This window comes from Pantherophis guttatus, chromosome 7 (assembly GCF_059756535.1).
Source record: "Pantherophis guttatus breed Tessera chromosome 7, ASM5975653v1, whole genome shotgun sequence".
NCBI lineage: Eukaryota > Metazoa > Chordata > Lepidosauria > Squamata > Colubridae > Pantherophis > Pantherophis guttatus.
In genome coordinates this window covers 80,674,210-80,695,884 of record NC_142069.1, presented here as the reverse complement: position 1 = coordinate 80,695,884, position 21,675 = coordinate 80,674,210, and the positions used below count along the sequence as shown (strand labels likewise).

The 21,675-nt window shown below is 42.4% G+C and overlaps 1 long non-coding RNA gene across 4 annotated transcripts; it reads right to left on the bottom strand.

Moving 5' to 3' along the window:
* Window positions 1-3,180: 3,180 nt before the first annotated feature.
* LOC117678872 (uncharacterized) lies at window positions 3,181-19,930 on the bottom strand. 4 transcript variants are annotated; one of them, XR_015728776.1, is made up of 10 exons: window positions 14,677-19,930; window positions 11,118-11,310; window positions 10,717-10,825; window positions 9,426-9,611; window positions 8,798-8,935; window positions 8,238-8,367; window positions 7,527-7,983; window positions 7,184-7,421; window positions 6,707-6,799; window positions 3,181-6,148 (listed from the first exon to the last, which is right to left on the bottom strand). It is a non-coding gene; the product is annotated as an uncharacterized LOC117678872 (long non-coding RNA). The 4 variants fall into 4 exon arrangements; XR_015728778.1 differs by having other exon boundaries at window positions 7,527-7,599; window positions 14,677-19,927; XR_015728777.1 differs by having other exon boundaries at window positions 7,527-8,367.
* Between the last annotated feature and the right edge of the window lie 1,745 nt (window positions 19,931-21,675).

Here is a 21,675-nt window from a genome sequence, read left to right as displayed (position 1 = left end):
CAGTTGGCGCCACAATTTTGAGAGGAGCTTCTGATTAGGGTGGCAGGGGGGGAAGCACGGTGTGCCAGGAGGAGACTCTATGGCAAGGGGCCGGTTTTCTGGTCGGCTCCACTGATAGGGCTTTCAGTTAGGACAGGTAGAGGAAAAAAGATGCCGTGCTAGGAGGAGACTCTATGGTGGGAGAACTGGACTTCTGGTTGGCAGGGGAAAAAGAACGCCGCACTAAGAGGAGACTCTATGGTGAGGGAACAGGACTTCCGGTCGGTTCCAGAATTGAACGGGGGACTTCTGGTTAAGACCTTTGTGGCTCTTTGAGCGTTTAAGGTTGCTGATCCCTGGTCTGGATCATCTCCACTTGCTTTCCATTTATTTTTTGGGGTGTGTGTGTGTGAGAGAGAGTGGTTCTTCCCAATGAAATGCAAATTTCAGGTCAAGGTGCTGAAATAATGGTCTTTTCCCAGAGCAATCTACTTATAATTTGAGATTCTTATCAGAGGCCTTTATTCTGTTTCCCATCATGAGCAGAAACTGAATTGCACTACCAACAAGTCGTTTCTCAAAGGGCATTCATTCTGCAATATGTGTTCAAACATTAGACTTCCTTTCCAGTGGTGAAATCCAAATTTTTTTACTACCGGTTCTGTGGGCGTGGCTTGGTGGGCGTGGTGTGGCTTGGTGGGCGTGGCAGGGGAAAGATACTGCAAAATCCCCATTCCCACCCCACTCCAGGGAAAAAGTACTACAAAATCCCCATTCCCTCCCCACTCCTGGGGAAAGGATATTCCAAAATCTCCATTCCCACCCTATTCTGGGGCCAGCCAGAGATGGTATTTGCCAGTTCTCCGAACTACTCAAAATTTCCGCTACCAGTTCTCCAGAACCTGCTGGATTTCACCCCTGTTCCTTTCCCTTTTGAAGGCTTCCCTTTGTGCTTTGGAGAACAGGCGACTGTTTACCAAAGATAATTGATGTTTCAAACTGAACTTCCAAGCTGGGCAATGTTGTTGTTTTGGTTCAAACGGAAAAACAGGGCTTCAGGGATTCCAAGGGGAGGTGATGGACTTCTGCTGGGTTAGAAAGGCTAAAAATGCTGGAGGTGGTAGAACTTCAGCTTCATGCAGCCAGGCTGGCTGGAGAATTCTGGAAGTTGAAATCCACACATTTTAAAGTTGACATGGCTGAGAAACACCAACCTGGATCATTGTAAAGGAACCAATATTTCCAGTGGATTGAGGAAAATACATAGGATGCTCCCAGATTCTCTGGAATTCCACGGAGGAAGAGGAAGCTCAGGGGAATCCAGGACTGATCCAAGGGGATTAAAATGCACCACACTCAATCGACAAAGGCCAATGAATGTAAACCCCAGAGAGTTGGAGGCTTTTCATCTCTTGCGAAAGAATTTTGATCTCAAGGCAGCCAGGAATTGTGCAAACCATATGGTACCCGTTAGAAAAGCTTTGAAAAGCTCTATTGCAAATACTGTGCAGATTGCAGGGAACGTATTAGAATTACAGCGTTAGTCACCATATGTTTTATTGGTCAGGAAGTGGGCTGAGAGACCTGGCAACAATCAGCTAATTAAAATATGCCGGCAAAAGCCCACACTTTTTCTGGCACTCCGGGTTAGAAATATGCAGAGTGAAATGGAGAACTGCTGTTTGTGGCATGCACATCTGTTACATCATTTTGCCTGTTATTTAGATTCTGATTGGCATTAAGTGCAGATGTACAATGACATGGCCAAACTCTTTTAATTCCAGAAAAGAGTTTTAAACTGCCTCGGGAATATCGTTTGCTGAATCCGGGACTTGTTTCTCATTGAAATAATAAAACATCTATCATCATCATCATCATCATTTTAGCTATTGTCTATCCACTGCAGGATGCAGTCTCTTCCGCATATTTCCAACCAATACAGTCCTGAGATTTATTTTTTTGCCAATTGGGCCCACGATACTGGATGACGTCGTCAACCTCTTTTTTTAGGTGTCCTTCGCGGATACTTTTGATCAAGCAGGATCCATTCTATGACTGCCTTGGTCCACCTGCCCTCAGTTCTTCTTGCTATGCAACCAGCCCATTTTCATTTCCATTCTTTTACTCTCTTAATACTGTATAGAGCAGGAGTGTCAAACTTGAGGCCCACGAGCCGGATCTGGCCCGAGGGGTGCCTAGATCTGGCCCACAGGGCCACCCTGGAAACAGTGAAGGACTGGCCTGCAGTGCATCTGCCAGTGAAAAGAGATTGGGATGGGCAGGCACAGCCCGTTTTTCACAGGCAGAGTGCTAGCAAATCAAACTACTAGCAAAAGTGGATCCTCCCAGCCCCACCCGGGCCACCACAGGTGCCCCCCACACGAGTGACATCAAGCTGGCCACACCCACCTGGCCATGCCCATCCGGCCCCCAAGATCAAACACAACCCTGATGCAGCCCTCAATAAAATCGAATGTGACATCCCTGGTATAGAGTCAGAGCAGGGATGTCAAACTCACGTCATCACAGCGGCGTCACGTGATGTATTGGGACTTCCCCCCCCTTTGCTAAACCTGGCAGGGGCGTGGCCAGCTTGTGATACCTTTGGCCCATGGGTCGTGAGTTTGACAGCCCCGAGTTAGAGTAACCTTACTGATGGGAGAAATTTCTATAAATGGGTGTTTCTTTATTCACTGGCTTATAAAAAAAAGTTTAGTGAGAATTATACCTTGTTGAAATTAGAAGAGATTTCGGATAAAGGTGATGCAATTGATTTCTGCACTATCAATCCAGCTTTTAAAATATTTATTTACTGTTTGAAATAAAGCTCATTCATATGATTAAAATAAATTCTAGATAAACAAAATAGTAGCAGTCCCTCTCAGCTGAAGATGCCACTCTTAATAAACATTAAAAAAAATATGTTTCTATGTTTATAATGACTAGTTTCTGTTTCAGTTTCCTGTTCTGCATCTGAATCTGTACTGGCCAACTTTCTGCCTTGACTTAGCAGAAGACGTCATTAGACACATGTTTTTGAATCAGCAGGACTGTTACCGGAATTGGTTGCAAAATTCTTTGGGAAGGGAGGGGGCCTGGAGGTGTTCTTTCCTTCTCCAGGATGACCTCAGCCTTCTGGAGGTGACAATGGATGTGTCAACTATCCCACCGCATTAAACAGTAAAAGAAACTCCTGGGACATTTTTTTTCTCCAAGAGTATAACTTTATTGAAAAGCCATATGGATATAGAAGGAGAAAAGCCAGTTCTGACAGTTTTGCGCAATTCCTCAGGATGGAGAGAGATTCAGAAGGGTTTCAAGCTTTCCTTCTGAAAGGGTTAGATCTGGAGATCCTGGGGGCAAGGAGCCTCATAGCCTCCCTAACAGCCTGACTCTTTTCCGTTGCAGCAGGAGCAAAATGTGGAACAGGACCTCAGTCCCATCACTGCTCTCTTTTGGGTACAAACAGGCTGGGCAAATGACAGTCTTGGTACCCTCGAACAAGGATCTCTACAGACGTGACCTCCTGGTAAGTAAGAGGCAGGTGGTGCTCAGAGGCCTTTTTTGGCAGTCTCCAAAGTTCAGAGAACCTGATTTTTATTTTGAAGAAAAGGGCATCGAAGTCCCACGGAATCTTGAAGGAAAATTTCTTTAAAAAAAGAAGTCAGTCCTGCTATGGTATAAAAAAAACAAAGGCCTTCAAATGTGTAATGGAACAATTACTACAGAGAAATAAGATACAATCCGGGGTTCACTTTCAAGTTAATTACATTTCACCACAAGGGTTAGGGTTAAACTATTTAATAGGCAGTCCGTTCAGGAAGAGTTCTGACTTACATACAAATCCAAGGGAAAGACAAGAGTTAGGAATCGTAGTCATTCTTAATCCGGGGACTGTTGATTTGTTTGAAGACGATACATTATTTTTTGCAAATTCCAGTAATGCAGCTAAGCACATTAAGATTGAATTGGAAGAATTTGCAGAAGTATCAGTGTTATGAGTAATTTTGGTAAAAGTCACAACTCATGGAGTTTCATATCTTTCTCTAAATATTAGGTGAGATAGTATTTTAAATACACCCACAGAGGTAGAATGGGAGTTTTTTTGGCTCCTAGCCTTGGCCGTGCCTGCCTTTCCGCCAGGCTTCCGCCTCTGGGAATTCTTCTCTAGCTTTTCTCCTCGGCAGGCGCAGCCAAGGATAGGAGCCGAAAAGTCCTAAACTCCACAGAAACCCTTCTAATATTTATTAAAAACCCTTCTAATAAATATTAAAAATATTTAAGAGTTCTGTGTTGAATTGTGGCAGTTAAATTGATGGCATTTTAAAAAAAATAAATGTTTTATTTCAAACTCTTCTTAGAAGTGCCAAATAAAAGATGGCAAAGAAAAGATGATTTTATTTATTCCAAAATTGAACAGTTAAGAATTAATAGGAATTAGAATTTTTTATTGGCCAAGTGTGATTGGACACACACGGAATTTGTTTTGGTGCATACGCTCTCAATCTACATAAAATTAAAGATACAAATTAATAGGAAGAGCATATATACAGGAGACCTCAGAAACAAGGAAGATGGGGAGTTCCATTTTGTCAATTATAGGTAGTCCTCCGCTTATGACCACGGTTGAGCCCAAGCTTTATGTGGCTAAGTGAAACATTTGTTAAGTGAATTTTGCCCCCGTTTACAACTTTCCTTGCCACATTTGTTAAGTGAATCACTGCAGTTGTTAAACTAGTAACCTGGTTCTCAATTGAATCTGGTTTCCCCATTGTCGTTGCTTGTCAGATCACAAAAGGGGATCACGTGACTCTGGGATACGGCAACCATCATAAATGTCTCAGGTTTTTTTCTTGCCTGCCTTGCTGTAGGAGAAATGATGTCTCAATTTAAAAACCTAGGGCACACCATCATCTAACATTAATTTGGCATGTGAAAAAAGGTTTAATGGAGCTTCCATATAAACAGGCAGTCTACAATCAAAGACCATGCAAAAGATGAGAAATAGGCAGCTTTGTTGAGTAATTAGTAGGTTCCCAGAGACCTTGGGCTGGCATTGGTGTGTGTAGAAAATACAGTATTTGCACTGTTCTACTCTTCTGACCTTAAAATACTCTGATGTTTTTGCTTTTAGATTCATGGAACATCAGTCATTTGAAGAAAGGATGTCTCTGCTACTGATCTCCACCTTTGATGTTCGAAGATGGCACCGAGGCTACACGTGTTGTGGAGCAGCTGCAAACCGTGGTCAGTTTTATTATGCTGCAGCAGGTTGGTGGAGTGGAGGGTTGGATTAAGAGATGCTTCTGCAAATCTGGGTTTTTCTCGTCCATGTTAGATTCCAAGGCCCAACTAGTCTGGATTCTCCAACCCTGGTGCATGGAAATTCAGAATCCCAGGGCTTTGTGGCAGGGATTGCAGCAAGGGGCATTTGCTTCTCCAGAGGCTTTGGTGGCTAAGTCGACAAAGACACAACAAGCAATGACATTTTTGCTAAGGCTGTGATTGTGGCTTAGGCAGATCATGGGATAAAGGTTGGGTAGTGGGTGTGAAGGAAACAATGAACATTCTAGTTCCTCATAGATGAAACACTAGTAGAGGCTCCATCACTTTTAAAGCCAGGTTGGTCCTTGGGACTAGATTTGCTGCTTCTTCCACTTCTATTTTGGGGTAGCATTTTTTTTATTTTTTGTCCCAGATAGGCTCACATTTTCCCTTGCTTTCTCTTTAGTTTGGAGAAGCTGCCCTTTTGCTCAGGGCTTAGAGGATGCATGATGATAAGTTTTCTTCTGCTCTTCCTTGAATTTTTTGGCAAGAGGCTCTTCAATGAGAGAGTTTTCTTTCCATTTAGGTGATTTAGAGCCCACGAGGTCTGAACAGAAGACATGGCTGCCTTGAGGATTGGGCCCTTATGTCACACTGATCCTGGATCTCTTTGATAAAAGTGGGGATCCAGGATTGGGACACTTCCTTTTAAGGCTCTTCTTGGGAGTCTTTTGATGCAGAGGCTCAATGGAAGAAAAAAGCAGTTCAGTGTCAGCAAACTCAGTCAGGAACTCCTTTAGCATATGGAATTCATCTTGGAAATCTGCCAATAGTGGTCCTTCATCTCCTGGCTGGGAAGGAGGTGACTCATGGTCCTTCTCCTGCTCAATATGAACGCCCGTCACTGAAAGAAAGCAAAAATAGAACCTATGATGGGAGGATACCAATCAGTTTGCTGGGGCAAAAGGTGAGTCACTTTTAGGCTCCTGTACTTCTCCCACCTCCCCCATTTGCCTCTGCTCTGCTATAAGAAAAGGAAGAAGGACTATCTTCAGCCTCTGCAGACCATTCTCCGAGGAGCAGCTACATTCCTGGTTCACATCATTAGAACAGACAATTTACAATGTACAAGCTTGTGAATTTTCTGCAAAATTGGTTCAACTGACGAACACAAGGCCAGCAAGGACAGGCAGGAATGAAGCAGAAATGACTTTGGAGAACATCTGAGTGACACCAGAATGGAAAGGTGCTTCTTCCACCAACCCCTTGCAAATGTTGAGAGATGTGGTGAGGAAGCTGAGCTGCCTTGAAGTTTTAACTGTCTCATCAGCTCTGGAGCAATGCAATAGCTGTGAAACAGGACAGCGTGGTTCCCATTCCTCATTTCCTGAACATCACTTGTTGGGTGCCAGTGAACTTTGGTCCACAGCAGATCAGATATACCCAGTCAGGCTGGACTCACCTGCCAGGCTGAAAATGGGTGAATGGTTCTCCAGTTTCTTTTCTTGAAATATCAGGAACTACTCTGGAAGGCAGCCTCTTAATCCCTTTCTTTCTGTGTTCGGGTGTAAGATTTTTAAGATTTAAGATGGTTAAGATGTTAAGACCTTTGCTTCAGGATAAGTTTTAACCTTTAGGTGGTGGTGTAACTAAGTTTGTTGGCTACTTTTTCTGACAAGTGTCTGGATTGATAACCATTACTGATGGAGAATAAATCTCCACCATTCTTTATTCCTTAAAGTACACTGCAAAATTTCACACATATCGGAAAAGCATGATGAGCATTAGGGGTTAAGGGTTAGGGTTGGGTGTGGGTTAGGGTATGGGTTAGGATTAAATGTTAGGGTTAGGGATTTTATTTGATTAAATTCAATTAAGTTGTGGGGTTTGCTTTCCTTATTTCATGTACTGATGCCATATCCTCTCTCCCCCTAGTTACCTTCATTAATGAAACTATCCTTATTTTCAGCCAGCTGAATTTCAACCAGAAATGGTGGAAATGCCTACTGGACTTCAGTGAACTGGAAGCGATAGAAAGAAGTCCATCGTACTGTTGCCAAAGTGTCTTACACAGTCATTCCCCTTCTTCTCTTGGCCTATTGAGGACAACCACATGAACCCAATGATCTCCAGAAGGCGAGACTCAATGCGTGGGGTCCATGGCTGGGGGAACCTTGCTGTGAGATCAAAGGAGAAAAGAGACATCAGTGTGCATCTTAGTGAGCAGCCCTCGGGTTCATGTTTCCCAAGAGAATAGCAGGCAAAAGAAAGAAAAGGCTGACCTGATGTCATAGACTGAAAGTAATGCATCTAGTCCTGCCGTGAAGCTGCATCAATGGTTTTCCTCCATCAGAGCTTGGTAGGAAACAAGAGTGGAGAGAAGCAGAGAAGGGAAAGTCAGCCAGGTTGCTCCAGCCCACCCCTTTCTTTTTTCCCACCTCCTTTTGACCTGTTCTTCTGCTACAGGTTCTCTATCAGTACAAGGGAAACTTAACCCCAGTTTAAGGAACCTTTGCAGGGCCAGGTGATGACAGTTGCATTCTGTTTCTTTGATGGACTGGTTGAACTTCCACTGAACCTTCTGGAAATGCAGGGGCAGCTTTTCTCTCTCCCTCTACTGCTCCTGTATCTCCATCCTGCTTTCCTTGCCTCCAATTGCCACCTGCCTCCCTTTTACTTACCAAGACAAAAGGGCTTGTTTCTTGGCTCTGGGGTTGTCATTTGCCCGCTCTGCTTCAGCTGAAACAGAGTGGCGATAGAATACAGGCCCTGAACCATGCGCTCCTGCTGCAATCGAAATAGCTAGGTTGTAAATTGTGGAGACTCTGGGGTGTCTTGCCCCCATGATCCCCCATGTTCTCCCTTTCAGAAGGGAAGTGTGAAACTCTTCTGAGTCTCCCTCCATCCCGAGGAATCTTTTACATGACACTGAGACTAGGATTCACACCTGGGGGAAAAGCCCAGCCATGGGAATCCCTAATTCCAAAGGGTACCTATTGGTTTGGCTGTCTTCCTGGTCCTCTCATGGATCTCTTGCCACAAACATTAGTTTGTCTTGTTTTTTGATGTCCCTTTTCATAAAGAGAATCTTCTTCTTCCTGGTGCTGACCCTTGTTGAGAAATCTGAAAAAGGAGAGGCAGGTGCTGGGATCCTCCACAAAGTTTTAGGTCTCCCCCAGATGAAAACCTTCCAAAATCAGGACCACCTTTGCAGCATTCTTCCCCTTGAGACCCAATTCCATCAATTAAAAAGCTTTTTCTGGTTCACAGAGCTGGTGGAGTCTCCTGATCTTCTCACTGAGGCCTTAGGCAAATCCTGCTTTCTGTATTCTTCCTCCCCACTTCCCCATATATATAAATAAGTGAACCATCTTAAAGATGCCCTGAAGAGTTAAATGGAAGCAGGAGAACTTGTGGGGAATCAGTATAGACAGAAGAGCTGCAGGAGGAGGGGTGCTTGGTGGGTCAGCAGCTTGGCCTCTGACCCTTCCCTCTATGTGACCTTGAATGTTTCACTCTCAATGCCCCAGCCCAATTCTAAGCATCTACTCACCACATTGCTCCACATTTTGGAGTTCCATGTCAATAATACATTTGACTGTTCCTCCCAGGAGTCTTGGTGCTGTCCTCCAGTCAGCAGGTTGCAGAACTTAAAAGCACCAGCTCCTGGATTGCTCACCTTCCTTCATTTCTTTTGAAAACATGAAAAACACAAGAAGAGAAAAAGGGAATGGAAAGTAAAGGAAAGGATTGTATTTTCTAGAATCATTTTGATTCAATTAAACACATGTTCAGTCATATAAACACCCTGTGATTAAAGAAACCAGAGTGGACAACTAGTACTCCTGGCTTGGACTCATCATTTTTTATCTTGGTTTGGTTTTACATTACTGGACATGTTCCACAGGCACCTGGGTTGATCAAATTTCAAAATCTTTTGCTCATTCAGAGGTTAAGGATGGTAAGTGATCCCTAACAATTGGAAAGTAATCAATCTACTCTTATAGCACCAATCGGGTATGAAAGGTAAAACTGCTTTGGAACACATTTGCCTCCTATTTACCTTTCCTAAGGGGACCACAAATGGCTGTTCTTACCCCTGGAATCTCCCAATCCTCTGAGAAGTTGTCTTAATGGGGAAGATCCCCCTGAGGCTAGAAGCCCTTCTGAAGACTACTTACATCTTGGAAGCCATCTTCACTCAGATCACTGAGAGCTGACAGAAACTGATAGTTGAGCTGGATGGATGACATCATAAAGCCAGAAGAGTCCTCAAGGATATGATAGGCCTCCTTTGGGATCCTATCCAAGATCATCTTCTCCACCTTTTCTACACACACCAATGCCAGAAGAAGGTCTCTAGGAACCTACAACAAATCACCAAAGCTGACTATTTCTCATCTTTTGGCACAGAAGACATAGCTCTTTGGTTGTAGACTGCCTCTTTATATGGAAGCTCCACTCAGCTAGCTGACTGAGCAAGAGTCACTGATACAGCTCTTGGTCAGCATCCAGTCCAATTCCCTTTGTATTGCCAAGCTGTGTGCTTTTTATTTCCCCCAATATATATGGCCAGCAGTGTGCAGCCGCCGCCAAAAATGCCAACTCAATTCTAGGTTGCCTTAACAGAGGGACAGAATCAAGATCATATGAAGTATTAGTACCAATTTATAAAGCCTTAATAAGGCCACACTTAGAATACTGCATCCAGTTTTGCTCACCATATTATAGAAAAGACGTAGAAACTCTGAAAAGAGTGCAGAAAAGAGCAATAAAGGTGACTAGGGGACTGGCGACTAAAACGTATGAAGAACAGTTTCAGGAATTGGGTTTGTCTATTTTAGTAAAGAGAAGGACTAGGTGCAATATGATACCCATGTTCCAATATTTGAGGGGCTGCCAAAAAGAAGAGGGAATCAACCTATTTTCCAAAGTATCAGAAGACAAGACAAGAAACAATGGATGGAAACTAATCAAGGAGAGAAGCAACATACAACTAAGGAGAAATTTCCTAAAAGTGGGTGCTCCATCATTGAAGGTTTTTAAGAAGAGATTGAACAGGTATATGGTCTCTTGCTTGGGTGGGGGTGTTGGGACTGGAGGACCTCAAGGGTCTCTTCCAAATCTATTATTCTGTTTTGTTATTCTGTTATTCGTCTATGATCCCATCAAGCCAAAAGAAGTCAGGAATGGTATAGGATCTCCTGCCATGGGCAGGGGTTTGGATTAGAAGACCTCCAAGGTCCCTTCCAACCTTATTATTCTATATTTTATGTTCTATGATATGATATGAGTCTGATTTGGACAGTACATTTTTAAACATAGTGTTTTAGTAATACTGAATTTTCAGGTGAACTGTTTATTGAGGATTAAAGGAGCAATTCCTATTCCTATTAAGAGCTGTGGTGGCGCAGTGGTTAGAATGCAATATTGCAGGCTAATTCTGCTGACTACCAGCAGTTCAATTCTCACCGGTTCAAAGTTGACAGTCTTCCATCCCTCTGAGGTCAGTAAAATGAGGAGCCAGATTTTAGGGGCAATATCCTGATTCTGTAAACCCCTTAGAGAGGGCCGTAAAGCACTGTGAAGTGATATATAAGTCTAAGTGCCAGTACTATTACTATTCCAAGAATATACAAGCAACTATGACAGACTAGCAAGTAAGAAAAACAAAAATAGGAAAGTGGACAGCATTATTACTTAAAATCCATATCCTTTTATAATTATTAGCATCATTAAAAGGTACTTGGAGGTTCTCCATCATTAATCAAACATGCTGTACTCATCTGACCTATATTTTTAGGTTTGTTTGTTCATATCCCACCTTTATCACTTTTACAAATAACTCAAGAAAGCAAACAAAGCCAACATACCTTCTTCCTTCTTTTTTCCCAACAACAACAACCCTGTCAGGTGGGTTGAGCTGAGAGTGATTGGCCAAAAGTCACTCAGCCGGCTTTCTTGGCTAAGGTAGATCTCTCACTTTCGTTTTCTGGTGCCTTCACCATGAGACCAAAGTTGGATTTGTATAACACATGATGTCATGAGACATACATGTTTGGCTTCCTGTAAGAAAAAGAAAACACATGAAGAGCAACTTACTATTGCAGATAACTTATTATTGCACAATTCACACAAAAGGCATAAATTATGATTCAGAAACTACAATCTGCTATTTGGATTAGCCAGTTGCATCTGAACAACCGGAAGAAATCCAGGGAGTAAAGTAGCCCATGAGGCGCCAAGGAAGGTGAAGGGCTTGCAAGGAGGACTTTAAGTCCTCTCCTCATTTCCTAGGCCCACCACATCTGGACTGCAAAAATCCAGGTGACCATTAGAGGCCAGTCAGGAAAGAGTCCTTATCTCTCTTAGATACAGCAGGCTGCCAAGGGAGAAGAAGCCTTCAGGATGACCGTTCTCAGGCCAAAGGAAGAAGCCCTCATGTCTGCTGGCCCTTTTCCCCTCATATTTTTCAAGGGAGGTAAAAGAAGCAGCATCAGACAGGACAGGAAAGAGGCTTTTCTGCCCCGTTTGCTTCTAATGGGTCCTGCAGGCCCAGGCAAGAACTGGACACTTTATAATAAAAAAATGAGACTCTGAGTCAATCTGTCTATAGGTGATTCTGAAAAGAGTGTGAACATTTTTGTCACCAGAGTGCTGAACCACCTCTCTGGGCCCTTCTCTGGCCTGCTGAGCCCTTTGCTCTCCTCCTGGCCCAGCTTTTGGGCTGAGCCATTTTCCTTTAACTAATATGTAGCCAACTGAAGAGGCTAACAAGAGATACAAGGCTTAAAAGGGGCCTCTTTGAAATGGTTGAGGAATTGAGGCCTAGAGGGAAGAGTCCAGGACCACAGCAGCAAAGAAGAAAACGCCTCATACAAGGGCAAGATTAAACAAATGAGGTAAAGCAGTGGTCCCCAACCTTTTTATCGCCGCGGCCCGCTGAGCGCGCGCAGGGGTGGGGGCACGGCCCAGGAGCTTTTGCGCACGGCCCATTGCGCACGGCCCAGGAGCCTTTGCGCTGCAGCGTTCATGTCCCCCGGCCGCTACGCGGCCCGGTGCCAGGTACTCCACGGCCCGGCACCGGTCCGCGGACCGGGGGTTGGGGACCACTGAGGTAAAGGACCTTCAAGGAGAGTTAAAGGAGGAAGGGGATGAATCATCTCCTTGGATTCACAAGGGCTCAGCAGGGACAGCCAAAGAAGGGAATCAGCTGAGGAAAGGCTTGACTCCTCCAGCTTCAGAGCTTGCCCAGATCTCTAGCCGAGGGGCTGATGCTCTCAGGGGAAATGAGTTCTTACTGGCAAAAGATCAGAAAGCCGTAACTGATATTCGATTGGATCTGGCCAAGATGCAGAATCAGGGCAAAAGAAATAAGTGCAGAATCAGAGAAAACCCAGAAAAGGCTACTTTAACGGGTATTTCATCTCAAGACTGAACAATTTGCAGAGTTAAAGCTTTCAGATTAAGGGTGTCCATAGAATCTTCTCTCCTAACACGTTTGACAAACTAATAAATACAAATGCAAAAGCCAAAAACATACTGAAAAGTTTGTGAGCAGACAGATGAAAGAACCTGCTGGACGAAGAGAAAAATTGGGGTGGGTATAAAATCCATGATAGTATTAGAGGCAGGTTGCTCTAGTGGTTAAGGCTGGAAACCAGGAAGCGCTGAATTCAAGTGCTACCTGAGGCAAGAAAGCCACTGGGAGACTTTGAGCCAGTCACTCTCTGTCAGCCAGACCCACATCACAGGGTTGTTGTTATGGGGAATGTTATGTATTGAATATATATAGTTGTGTTAAGCCCTGCTTAAGAGAAGCTAACCTTTAGAGGACCCTAACTGTTAGCTTTTTCAAGTATTATGGCCCTAGAGCCATGATGGCGAACCTATGGCACGGGTGCCACAGGTGGCACGTGGAGCCCTATCAGTGGGCACGCGAGCTCAGCTCCGGCACCCATGCGTGCGCCAGCCAGCTGATTTTTGGGCCTTCTGGGCCCACCAGAAGTCAGGAAACACACTGTTTCCGGCTTCTGGAGGGCCTCTGGAGGGGTGGGGAAGGCCGTTTTTGCCCTCCCCAGACTCCTAGAAAGGCTCTGGAGCCTGGGGAGAGCAAAACACGGGCCTACCGGGCCCACTGTGCCATCATGTGCCAAAAATGGGGGGAGCACGGGGGGAGGGGCGCATAGAATTATGGATGTGGGCACACGTGTGTGACCCCACCGCGCTCCCCCCGCTTTTGGCACGCGATGGCAAAAAGGTTAACCATCACTGCCCTAGAGTATAAATTACAGGGATTTGCCTGTTTTTCTTTAGTTCCAGTTTTGAGTCAATAAATGCTGTTGCATCTATGCTGGTCTGTTCTTGCCTGCTGCAGCCCACTACCCAATAGGGAAAATAAGAGGAAGGAGGATTAGGTATGTTCATCCCCCTTGAATTATTTATAAAAATAATAATCCTGTTTAAAAAAAATTTTTTTAAAAAAAACCTTTGTAAATTCTTTTTCAACATGACACATCAAGTATCTAATAGCTGAGATTTTAAATATAGCCAGAGAAAGGGAATCTTTTGGACATCTAGGACTTAATACTATTAAAAAATTTATCTGACTATTTAATAATAATTTCACCTCATGTGAAATGGGGAGAGAATAGAATAGCAGAGTTGGAAGGGACCTTGGAGGTCTTCTAGTCCAACCCCCTGCTCAGGCAGGAAACCCTACACCACTTCAGACAAATGGTTATCCAACCTCTTCTTCAAAACTTCCAGTGTTGGAGCAATTACAACTTCTGGAGGCAAGTTGTTCCACTGATTAATTGTTCTGTCAGGAAATTTCTCCTTAGTTCTAGGTTGCTTCTCTCCTTGATTAGTTTCCACTCATTGCTTCTTGTCCTGCCCTCAGAATTCCTACCCTCAGAGACTCAGAAGTATTTCAAGTTTCCCCTTCTGAAAGGGAGAACATGGGGGACCCAGGGGGCAAAGTCAGACACCCCACTCTCCCCAATCTACAGCCTGGCTGTTTTCCATTGCCGCAGAGCAGGCAAATGGCAGCCCAAAGCCAAGAAACAAGGACTTCTACAGCCACTCTGCCATGCTAAGTAAGAGGGAGGCAGGAGGCAACTAAAGCAGGACGGAGATACAGGAGCAGTAGAGGGAGGTGAGGGCTGTTCACTAAGATGGTCACTCATGTCTCTTCTCTCCTTTGATCTCACAGCAAGCTTCCACCCGCCATGGACCCACATGTTGAATCTTGCCTCCTGGAGAACTTTAGGTTCATTTGCTTGTCCTCCATAGAAATAGGAGACAAGAATGTTTCAGAGGTAACAACAACCCAGCAAACTTTCTGGAACTTCGCTTAATGCATTGTAAGCCACCCTGAGTCTCCGGAGAAGGGCGGCATATAAATCAAACTTAAAAAACAAACAAACTTACTTTTTGGATTTGGCACGGCTCGGAAAACGTTCTGCACGGCATCATCTCTGTCTTTCGTTTCAGGTAGAGAAGAAGTTGCTGGAGGAGGTCTTTGTGCTCATGTTCCAAGGCCTTCTTAAGCAGTCGGCAACAACACAGCATATGATTTTTATTTTGAAGGTAAGGGATCGAAGTCCCAGGGGAGTTTGGAGGAAAATGGGGCCAGTGCAAACATTCACGGAATCAGACGTTAGAACTCCAGTGAAATGTTCCAATATATGTGAATAATCTTGAGTGGGGGATTGTTCTTGAGGATAGGCACCAAGTATCATGGGAATTTGGCACGTCACAAGAGTTGTTTCCCTTCTTCATAAAGAGGCCTCTTTTAACTGTAGTGCACCATGGCCAGAATTGCATATAAGAGACCAAAAGTGTTTATAGGGCCCTTTCCTTGAAATGCCATCCCAAACCATCCTCCTTCCAAAGACCCTGGAATTTAAGAAGCTGGGAGTAACCATAGAGGGAGAGGACGGCTCTGGAGGCCTAAAGAAGGTACCTTAAATTGCACATGTGTATTTTGACAATGAGATTGCTGAGAATAGGAAGTTCCAATCAAAGGTATCTTCCCCCCCCCCCCCCAATTCCACATCAATTTGAAGAACATGGCTGGCAATCCTTCTCATCCGCCTGGAGTCAGATTCTCTACTGTGAGAGCCATCAAATAGGATTCACGTATGTAGCAAACTGAAAATAAGATTGAAAACTTTGGGTTCTCTGCTGTACTTGGTACTCCATCCTGATATAATGTCTTTGGGAGAAAAAGGCAGGGAAGCAGGGTTTCTTTTTCCTTTCTGTACATTTGATGGACTAGGGAGTCCCTGGATGGGATATCTTGCTGCTAATACTTGTGTCGATCAGACAAAACAGGGAATAACTCTGCAAGACACTTTGGCAACAGTATGATGGACTTCTTTCTGTCTCTTCCAGATCGCTGAAGACTAGCAGGTGTTTCCACCATTTCCTGTTGAAATTCGGCTAACTAAAAATAGGATGGTTTCATTAATGAAGGTAACTTTAGTTTGGAGCATTAAGGTGGGGGAGGTATTGGCAAATGAAAGGAAGGAAAGGAAAGGGTGCATATAACCCCCCTTCTAGAACATTGTCCCTCCCAAGACCAGGGTTGCCCAGTATTCTGTTTTTAATTGGTATTAGGGTTGTTTGCCACCCAGTGGAAGTTGGGTGGAAAGCTGCACAAACTGAATCAATAAATACACTTTGGATACTATTCCTTCTCTTGTTTCTCTAAAGAACCTGTGCTCTTTACTATATTTCATTTTTTTAATCTGTATTTTTTGGTTATCTGATTTTTCCAGTCATAAATTAAGTTACAATAAAAGTGCCTGACTCGCAGAAAAGTCATTAAACTGTATAATATTTTTCTTGGGTGCAATCTGTCATACATTTTTTTTTGTTGTTTCTTGTCTGCATTGCTGTATGAGAAATGATGTCTGAATTTAAAAACCAGGAGAGAGAATTTCTCTCCTCTCTCTCTCTCTCTCTCTCTGTCAGTAAACACAGGTTTGTCTAACAATATTTGGCATGACGAAATAGGCGTCTGCACGTAAGCAGAAATAGCACAGGGAGCTGACCCTGGCCAGAGGGATGTTGCAACAAAAACAAGAACCAAAAACAAGAATGGCAACCAAAGTCTACCACCAAACAGCCATGCCTTCAGTGCCAGAAGATGAGAAATAGGCAGCTTTGATGAGTAGTTACTAGGTTCCCAGAGACCTTTTATTTGGCATTGGTGTGTGTAGAAAAGGTGGAGAAGGTAAACTTTGATAGTATCTTTAATTCCTTATTGGTGCTAATCTTTAATTCCTTATTGGTTGAGTACTTTCCAATTCATTGGATAACTTAGCAGCCTTAACCTGTGAATTAGGAAAACCTTTTTAAAATTTGATAACCTCACGTGGTTGTGGAACACCTCCAGTCCTGTAAAACCAAATCAAGGTTAAAAATGATGAGCTCAAGCCAAGAATATCATTTTTCCATTCTAATTTCCTGAATCAAAGTAATTATGGAAACTAGGTTTTAGTTGGCCCCTTTCCTTACATTCCTCTCTCTCTCTTCTAGGGCATTCTTCAATATTTTTGCCTGTTTTAGAGGCAAACGAAAGGAGGAGAAGGACCAATCTCCCGTTTCCACACCGGAGGAGACCACCAAGGCTCCTGGGAGAGTCAGATATGTGGTGGATGTGGTGCTCGAAAAAGTGGAGCGATGTGGTGAGTGGACACTTTGGATTGGGCTGCAACCCTGAGAGGGAAAGGGAAGGATTTCCTTGAGGAGCGGACACCTAGATGCAGCGATATGCAGGACACACATCAGCATCTTTGAAGATGCACAAGAGGGACAGGTCGGAGGCCAAGCTGTTCCTGACCCACTAAGCACCCCTTCTCCCGCAGCTCCTGTATCTATATTGACTCCCCACAAGTTCTCCTGCTTCCATTTGGCACTTTAGAGAACCCTTAAGAGGGTTCACTTGCATGTATTCATATACATTGGCAAGTGGGGAGGGAGAATCTATAGAGCAGGATTTGTCTGAGGCCTCAGTGAGAAGATCTCTCATGGCCAGGAGAATCCACCAGCTCTGTGAAGCAGAAAAAGATTTTAATAGGTGGAATTGGGTCTCGAGGGGAAGACTGCTGCAAAGAAGGGCTTGATTTTGGAGGGTTTTCTTCATCTGGGAGAGACCTAAAACTCTACTGAGCACCTGCCTCTCCTTTCCCAGATTTCTCCACAAGGGATGAGAAGAAGATACTCTTCACAAAAAGGAACAAGGTATGTAGAAAACTGAAGATGGTGAATCCCATCCTCATGAAACCTCTCTCTTGGGAGAAAAGGGCAGGGAGGCAGGGTTTCTTGTTCCTTTTGATCCACTTGATGATGGACAAGGGAATCCTGGACAGGATCTCTTACTGCCAATACATATGTCGATACAGGGAGTGACCCTGCAAGACACTTTGGCAACAGTATAATGGAATTCTTTCTGTCTCTTCCAGCACACTGACGTCCAGCAGGGATTTACAGAATTCCCAGTGGAAATTGAGCTGGCTGAAAATGAGGATATTTCATTAATGAAGGTAACTTTATTACTGATAAATTAATCAATGAAAGAACTTATGACTGATCTTCAAAGTTAAGTTAAAATTGCTGCACCACTCCTGAGATCCCATTTTGGGTGCTTGGCAACCAGTCCACACTTACGAGCTTTTGCAGCATCTTATGGTTATGCAATTGCGTTTTGCAATAGTTTTTGTTGCTTTCTGGGGAAAAAAAAATCACAAAACACCACCTTTGGATAATCTGCATTTGGACTCATGACAACATAATTCTCTTAACATAGCCAAGAAATATACTAATAAGATTTGTGAGCAGACAGGTGAAAGAAGCTGCTGGACTAAAAGTGAAAAATTTGGGGGGGAGGATAGGGTACAATATTGCATTAGAGGCAGTTTTCTCTAGTGGTTAAGGCACCTGGCTAAAAACCAGGAGGTTCTGAGTTCAAGAACTGCCTGAGGTAAGAAAGCTGTTGGGTGACTTTGCACCAGTCACTCTCCCTAATCCTCAACCCACCTCACAGGGTTGTTGTTATGGGGAAACAAGAGTAAAGAGGATTAGATTTGTTTGCTTCCTTCAATTATTTATAGAAATAAACACTAAAGAAACTTATTAAGTTCTTTATCAACATGACAGATAAATATCTAATAGCTGGGGTTTTAAATATACCCACAGATATCTGAATTTAATAGTACTAAAAAAAAATCCAACTATTTAATAATAATTTCACCTCACTGTGGAAAAAAAAAATGAAAATGTAGGATAAAAATATATTTAAATATTCTGGGTCAGATTGCAGCAATTAAAATGATGGTTCTTTCAAAATTGAATGTTTTTATTTCCAACTCTTCCAGTAGAAGTTTCACATGAAATATTAAGGTAAAGGAAAAAAATGATTTTTTGTTGTTGTTGTTTCAAAACTATATACTGAAAACTAGACTTCCGGCGGTGACGTCAGCGTGTCAGGGACCAAGGGGACAGCGCTCTGTTTCCTAAATTCCAATTTTCGATCTGGGAGCCACTTTTTTGGCACTATTGATCACGAAGAGGTCAATAGATTAAAGGGGAAATCCCGGGGACCTCGGAGGTGACAGCAATCGCCCTGAAGGTTTAGGGAAAACCCCTTAATTCCGACCGAAAAAACCCAGCCTTTCTGGGCTGGCTGGAACACTGACTGCCGTCTCAAGAATGGAAGCGAAGATTGAATAAAGACATCACCAAATCAACAAAGAATAAGACTGTGAAAGGTACATACATACAGTGACGGAAGTACAATTAAGAGAGAGACTCCGAACAGATCGGCAAAGCTGAGCCATAAGGAAGCGGCGAAGTGAAAGTAAACGGAGCGAATCAGCGAGATCAACCAGAGGGTGACTAAGCAGAGCTGACAGGCAACGGAATTAAGGTGGACTTAAAGAAATACTGGAGAGTTGTGGATTGAATATCAAATACATCGTTACGAAATTGTCTGGAACTTGAACTTGGAATTGGTAAGGACTAATTGATTTGCGAAGGAATACAAGATCAAGTGTTGGATTATAAACAGAAGTGGAGCTGAGGCGGGAGAGAGACAGAGAACAGATGGTAATTAACTTTGAGAGCGATCGGGAGGAACTTTGAGACTTTGTATCGACGGCAAAGAGATAACATTCTAAAAGACATTGAAGTTTTGGAGTTATAGAAGCAGTATCCTTGGGAGGCACACGGAAGGATTCTGATTCTGATAAGAATCATAAGACGAACGGTTTGAATGATGCAATATTGAGTGTGGATTGCAACGTTTATAATCCCGGAACTAATATAATGCTTGAGACTTAATTCAATCAAACCTTTTCTAACTTATTTTAAATTTTTCTATTTGCAATACTTAACACTTTAATATATAGTAGATTACATAAAAGATTACAGTATATATAACGCATAGTTTTGGAATGTTTTAAGTTGAAGTTTAAAATATAGAATTTAAGCATAACTAAGAGGAAGTGGAATATAAATTAAGAAGTAATTTGATTGAAACATAGATTTTGAATAGGAATAATATTATAACAAATAGTTTACTTGTACCTTCTTCGTATTTATTTGATTGTTTCTGTGCTATAATTTATTACTAGATTAAGTGATTGATATATTATCCTATTATCCTATTTATAATTAATTATATTATTTAAGTGAGGAATTGAGGTTGGTAAGAATTAATAGAGTTAATAGAGATATAATTAAGAATTTAATAGAATTAAATTGAGTTAATAGAATATTTAAATAGAATAATTAACATAGAAATTGACAAATGACCTGCTGAAACGTCGTATTTTTTCCCTACTCCCCGTTAACGACTAAATTAATCCCTTATATAACGATATTAGCCGAATTTGAGAAATTAGATTGGATCTGAAATTTGAATAACAGAAATTGGCTCCTGTAATTAACAGAAGAGAAATTCCATTATAAAATACAGACTGTGAATGAAAATTTGGGAACTGCTAAATCAGAGAATTAAGATGACAACTACCGGCCCATCCGCAGCGACTAAAACCAGTAAAAGAATAGTCACCAGCCAAACATCGTCTATTGCATTACCTGCACAACAGAAAACGATAGATACAATGTTATTGGCAGAAAAAGAGAAAACTCCCCAATCAATTAATATCCAAAATATACACTCAATACTAGCAACGATACAAGAGGGGATGAACAGAACACAGGAATCAATCGCCAATAACCATCAAGCAAGCAATAAAAACCATGAAGAATTGAAGTTGGATGTAACAGAAATAAAGGACAACTTTAAAAAAAATGGACGATAAAATGGAGAAAATTCAGCAAAACATCGCCAAGAACGAACAGCGAATCCAAAACATTAAAGTAAAGATGGAACAAACAGAGAAAAAACTGGAGGATCTAGAATGTGACCAGATAACAACAAATAAAGAACTGGAAGGCTCAATTTCATTCTTAGAGATGGAGAAGGCGTCATTTTATCTAAGATTCCAAAATATCGCGGAAACCAGAGAAGAAGATCTGAGAGATTTAATGGTGGGAATTTTAGCGGTGGCGACCCAAAAGAATAAGGAAGAAATAAATCAGGAAATTGATGAAGTCTATAGGGTATTTACCAATTATGCCCGAAGGAATAAGCTACCTAAAGAGATTCATATTCGGTTTGCAAGAAAATCTGTGAAAGAGGAAATATACAAAATAATGAGAGAGGAACCAATCACCTATAAGGGCAAAGAAATAATTATACTAAAACAAATACCAAGAAGAATAAGAGAAACAAGAAAAAATTACAGTTTTTTGACAACAGAATTAAATAATCACAAAATAATGTTCCGCTGGTTAACACCTGAGGGAATTCTTGTATCATGGCAAGACAAAAAACATAGACTTGACACTCTACAGAAAGCACAAGTTTTTTGACAGCAATTTCGTATCAGAAGAAGAGCAAGAATCCGAAACACAATGAGAATCTGTAAATCAGGAGGACTAATTGGAAGAAGTACAGCAGGAAGGGAGAACAAGTGGAGAGAAAGAAAGGATGGAAAGAGAGGGAGCAAGGGAAAAAATACGAATTACTGGAAAAAACACTAGGAAACTCAGGACAACAAGGAGACAGAAGATTGGCATGGAGAAAGAAATAAGATTAATATCAATTAACATAAATGGCCTTAACACTCCATCTAAGAGATCACACACATTCAGGAATCTACAAAAATTGAACATGGATATTATCACACTACAAGAAGTTCATATCAAAAATCAACAACGTAGATTATTAGAAAACAAATGACTAGGAACACTTTACACAGCATTATCAGAACAAAAAAAGAAAGGCATAGCAATGTACATTCAAAATCATATACAAGCAAAGCAAATATTCGCTGACGAGGAGGGCAGGACGTT